We start from the raw sequence: 5,693 nt of genomic DNA, 5'->3' as shown, positions 1-5,693 counted from the left end.
AATATATACAACTAAGAAATTTTCGTTTATTAAAAATAAAATATACTTAATAGATAATCCATCATCGGGCATCAAATCGATTTTCTAATCCTTGAAACATGAAAAACGAGGTTGAAATTTCCGTTTGAGGTTCATATATTTTGGTCTTATGAGTCACAAAATAGCAAATCAGGCTACAAGTAGCAGCCCGAGCAAGGCGACATGCAATTTCGTTGGTTAAAAATGGATTGTTATTAATTTTTGGCTATTTTTTGAACGATGATTAGAAAAAATGGCCATTTTTGTTCCTTTTTTTTTTCTCTTAAATTAATATTCTCTAATCATAATAAATCATCTCATATCTATACTTTTTCCTCCAAAGACAAGGTCATTTCTAACATATCAAAGCATCCACCATATAGCGTCTATGATTGTTTCTTTAGCCTTTTTCCTTTTGTTATTTAACGCCAAGGAATCCACCCACATTGTGAAATCTAAAATTGACACCAAAATTGGGTGAGTAATATCAACCCCATTTGAAAATCTCACGTTCTATTTTGGACTTATATAAAAAGTGTTAACTTTTATTTTTTCATAAAGATTTATTCCAAATTCACCTACAAAATCATTATCAATTAGTACATGATATTTATAATGCTACTTTTAGTTTACACCGTGGGTTAGAGTTACATTCTATAGGATGTTCCAACCGTGTACGGATCGATTATGTGAACTAACTCTTCTTTTCGTGTTAAGTAGCGGTAGATATTTGGGGCTAGGTGGTGTAGTATTACGTTTCCAAATTCTTGTTCTATTCGTGAATGACTTTCTTGGGTTAATGATATGTCAAGTTTGTTAGTAAACAAGAAGAATCTTGAGGTCATAATCTTGGCCATCCTCTAGACTATTTGGAGATACAGAAATTCCAAGGTGTTTGTTTCTCAATTGATGCGGAAAAACACATCGGTTGATGGTATTAAGTTATTTACTTTTTCTTGCTTAAGAATAAAGGCTCTAATTATGTTAAAAGTTGTGTAGATTAGCTTTTGTTTCCATGTAACAGTTTTTTGTTCTCTTGGTTAGCATTTTGCTAACAAGAGTCTCTGGTTTTTAAATTTATAGTTGTTTAAAAAAACTGTTAAGAACTTAAGATCGATGTGGTAAACAATATCCACATATCTTGATCTCGATTGCAGGATGAGAGAATGTCATTTGGGTCTTAAAAATGACGAAGAAGCAAAATGATGGTATATAAATATGTGTTTTGTTAGTCAAACTATCGAAACTATACAATGATACAAAATCTCGCTATCCTTGTTTCACGTTTCAATTTCTTGTTTTTGTCCTCTTAAAGTCCAAATGTTAGGAACATCATTTACTCTGTAGGGTGAGCATTTGGACCTCCGGACTGGACCAAACCGGGAACCGGACTTGGAGCCGGTAAGCCTCAACAAGTCTGGTCCAAGGTCCACCAATTTTTGCAAAACATGTTTGTTCCAAAAGCTGGTCTGATCCAAATGCTCACTTATACGTCAAAGAACCGGGAAGCGGACCTAGACTCGGTAAGCCTCAATAGGTCCGGCCCAATGTCCACCAATTTATGTAAAACCAGTCTGGTGCAAGAGCTAGTCTAGTCCAGTCCGATCCAAATGCTCACCCCTATCCATCAGTTAAGGTGTTATGTCATGCTCAAGAAAAAAAAAGTAGTAACCTATTAGTAATTATTAGGTGGTGTCTAAAATGTTGTCAATGTTGGTTATAAAAATTCCCTATTCTTGGAATTACGTACGTTGTTTAAGCATAAAAACATCAAGAATGGCCATTCAGATTTGCCTTTATAATTAGCAATCATCATTATAGACATGATTAACATTTATGTATATTTTATTAAACATGCATATGTTTTAAAAACAAAGGTGAAATATTTTAAAAGGAAAACAAAAGTTCTTATGTGGCCCATATGTCTTCTATAATCATTAAATTCACCTCCTGATAGTATGATTAATGCTTTTTAGTCCTTTTCCTCGAAACCCAACATTCTTTATTTCATCTCTGAAAATATATATTTTAATTTAAAATTTTATAATAATGTTGATGATTTTTTGGATCTAGATAAGTGAACTTTTTCATGGTTTTTTTAATCTAAATGAAAGAAGGATAGAAAATGTGTTTAAATTTGAGAAGTAATAACATCGTACTTGACTACTTGTATCATTTAAAATATTGTGTTTTTGGGGATGTTATTCCAATCAATCTCCTTATTATTCTTATCACTGAAATTGCAAGATATGGTGAAGAATCGAGGGAGAAATAGGAGGAAGAAGGTTGTGAAGATTTTCGATTTTCTTTCAAGAAATTGAGGTATGTTCTTCGATTGAAGCATGATATAATCACTTAATTAGGGTTATAGATTGGCATTACGTTTCTTGGTTCTGTTTCATGTCTCTATTTGGTCAATGCATCTTAATTTGGAGCTTATTTTGATAATTGATTCTGAATGTTTGTTAGTAAGGAATGAAGAAAAATAATGATGATTCTAGATAATGGTTTGACATAATATTGGGTAAATATTCGAGCTCCTGCACTTCAAAAATCACAGAAAACAAAATGAATTTCGGGTTGGGAAGACGGGTTTTCTGGGTCTTTTTGTTGGGCGGGTTAATAGATGATCCCTTTTAGAAAAATATATTCTTTTTTGAATTTACAATTAAGAAAATACAAATTCAACCCCCATCTTTTAATGACCTGCTGATTTAAGATGAAACTATACACGTACGTATCTTTTTTTTTTTTTTTTTCACTTTTTTTTTTTTTTTTTTAATTGAAACCTGAAGTCACAGGTTTGACCCCTGTAGTTAGGTTATCTTTTTCCAGTGACACAACTACAATTCAACAATTACTAAATTAACCCTTTCACTTTCAGATATTTAAACTTCTAGCTATTTTCAAGTAGTTAGCAAAGTTATATACTTTTGTATATATTTATATTTAGGATTTAGGATTTTTTTTAATACGAAACCTTATTTTTGAAAATGTTGACACAGAAGTGGTTATAATATGTATATTATTACTATAATTGTCGATATACATTAATATTAACATAATTGGATAATTAAATATTGATTGGCCGAATGAGACACGTGAATAGTTGAACCAAAATAGACATATATGAAGTATTTTATTTAGGATTATGGCCTTATGAAAACTTTTTGGTGGAATGTAGGGCTCTGGTTAAAGGGTACAAGCTTCACAAAGGGTCGAGCTACTTAAGGTGGGTTTTTCGTGTACCGTGGTTGCTTGCACATAAATGTTTTTTGTGTGCCGTTATTTCTTGGGGAGACATATATAGTGAGAACGGATGCGGTGTTTGGTAGTCGTGAGCATGAAAGATATAAGTAATCGACGAGGATAGAAATTGAGAATTATATTCACTCATTGGATATTTAGTATATGAATGAAGTATAGCAATGTACGATGGGCGTAACCCAATTATGTCAGGCATACTGAGTCAACCAATTTGTAATTTGGGTCAACACTTGTGTACGCGGGGCGTACGAGCTGAGTATGTTGGGCGTACTCAGCAGCGTTGACCAAGTTTGACTTTTGATTTTTCGACTTTAACCAGGGTTGACCAAGCTGGACTTAAGGGAATTTTAGGTATTTTGAGCCATGGTTAAGCCTTGGTCTCTATCCGTTGGATAGGTGGCCCGTTAAGGGGCGTATCCAATCAACCTTGGACTTTGACTTTTGTTGACTTCGTTGACCGTTGACTTTTTGACCAAGTTTGACTTTAGGTCAAACTTGAGGGTTTTGAATGGTGATTAAGATTTCACTGATTATGATGTTAGTGGATCCGTGGGTGCAAGCAATGTAGCAGGGAGCATATCGCAATGTTCTCGGGTTTCTTCATTTTAAGTGAGTTTGCCTCATTGTACCGTGGGTCGAAGGCACCTATGCCGACCAACTAGTTTTGGTTATCTGTTATTAGAAGGATGCCTTAGGGATTGTATATTATCTAGGCTCTCTTACTTGTTCCTTGTTTGGTCGTGGTTCTAGAGTATGACCACTTGTCCAAGTGGCTATTTCACCTCAGAATATATACAGTAATGCATTCCTTGGATTTTGATACTTAGTATATTGTTATGATGTAGTGATCTGTTAGATCTGTATCCTGGTATCGAGTATATTGTTTATGTTGTAGTGATCAATTAGATTTGTATCCTAGTATCGAGTATGTTGTTATGTTGTAGTGATCTGTTAGATTTGTATCCTGGTATCAAGTATGTTGTGTTGCCATAGTGATCTGTACAACCGTATGTTATATGTACTTGTCGGTTATCCTTAGGTGGAGTGCCCTAAGGATTGTTTGTTTTCGTGTAGAATAACCTGAGAACTCTTGATCTAGGATTTCTTGCTTGTTCCTTGTTTGGTTGTGGCTCTAGAGTAGGATCATCTGTTCGGGTGGCTATCTCACCTCTGGTTACTTCTGATTACATATTTCATGGAGGATGGCCGATAATAGGATTGTATGATGTGAGAGGACTTGTAGGCAGTAGTGAGTTGTATGTTTGTTGTTTGCCTATATTATGTGCCTACTTGATCCTTGTTTGTTTATATGTCGACATATGGTAGTGGTGGGTTGAGGCGGTCCTGCTTTGTGTTGTGCGCCAAGATACCTGGTACGGGCTGGCTGTAAGCCGTAGGCATGGAGGCTTTGAAAATAGCAGTTGGGGTTGAGGCGATAGGCCAACAAACCCTGTGTATTCCATCCCGATAGCTGATTAGATCTATTGCATGTTGGCATTTCAGTCCAAGGAAATGATTGGGCCTGGGCATTCCAACCGGGAGGTTGTGGGCCATTATGCATGCTTGTATGTTTATCGTATGAGGTATTTTGGGGAAAACTCACTAAGCTTCATGCTTATCCAGTTGTTTATTATTTCATGTGTCATCGGTGATTATGGGAAGGCGAAGACGGGACTATACACAACCATCAACAACAATGAGGATTTCGAGTTCTTCATGATACTCTGATTTTGAATAAATATAACTTGGAATAAACAGTTTTCTAAATAATGAATTTATAAATTGGGAAGTTTATCTTAATAAAAAAGAAAAATATTTTGGTTGTGAAAAAAATTGGACGTTACAATTATCTCTCTAGCTCTAATCTGATTTCATTTTGTTAAAACTCCTCACATAAACAACACGAAATCGTTTAATACACCATAATTCTTAACCATATGTCACATGTCCCGTACCCACAACATGTATACAGTACAACACCGGACACATCGACATGTCATCACAAACAACACTCACGTCGTGAACTTTGACCGTTGACTAATTGACCCGACGACTTTTGTTGACCATGCAATGCACCTATATAAAGACGCGTCACACCCTTATGGAAATAGTAACCTACTTATAATTTATCATATAATTCTTACATTTCACACATATATATCGAAACACCTTTCAATCACTTGTTCAAGCAAAATTATGCTTTTATTTCGCCGACTTGTACCATAAACAAGTTACACCTTTCAAACTATATATGTTATGAAAAACAGGTATTATATCTAATTTTGTCATATCATATATATTTAACGAAGTATCTCAAACGAACTTAGCCTCATGGACCACACATGCAAGTTATGGAAAGCACGAGAAGATTTATGTCAAATATTCAAAAGTTGGATTAAAAATGCACA

At 34.7% G+C, this 5,693-nt stretch overlaps 1 long non-coding RNA gene across 1 annotated transcript; it reads left to right on the top strand.

The window, feature by feature from the left end:
* The first annotated feature begins 2,145 nt into the window (after window positions 1-2,145).
* On the top strand, window positions 2,146-5,118 carry LOC122197613 (uncharacterized). The gene is made up of 2 exons (XR_006191220.2): window positions 2,146-2,340; window positions 3,203-5,118. It is a non-coding gene; the product is annotated as an uncharacterized LOC122197613 (long non-coding RNA).
* Window positions 5,119-5,693: the final 575 nt, after the last annotated feature.

The sequence above is a fragment of the Lactuca sativa genome, chromosome 4 (assembly GCF_002870075.4).
Source record: "Lactuca sativa cultivar Salinas chromosome 4, Lsat_Salinas_v11, whole genome shotgun sequence".
Classification (NCBI taxonomy): Eukaryota; Viridiplantae; Streptophyta; class Magnoliopsida; order Asterales; family Asteraceae; genus Lactuca; species Lactuca sativa.
The sequence above is the reverse complement of the archived record's forward strand: the minus strand, read 5'-3'. Positions and strand labels throughout refer to the sequence as shown.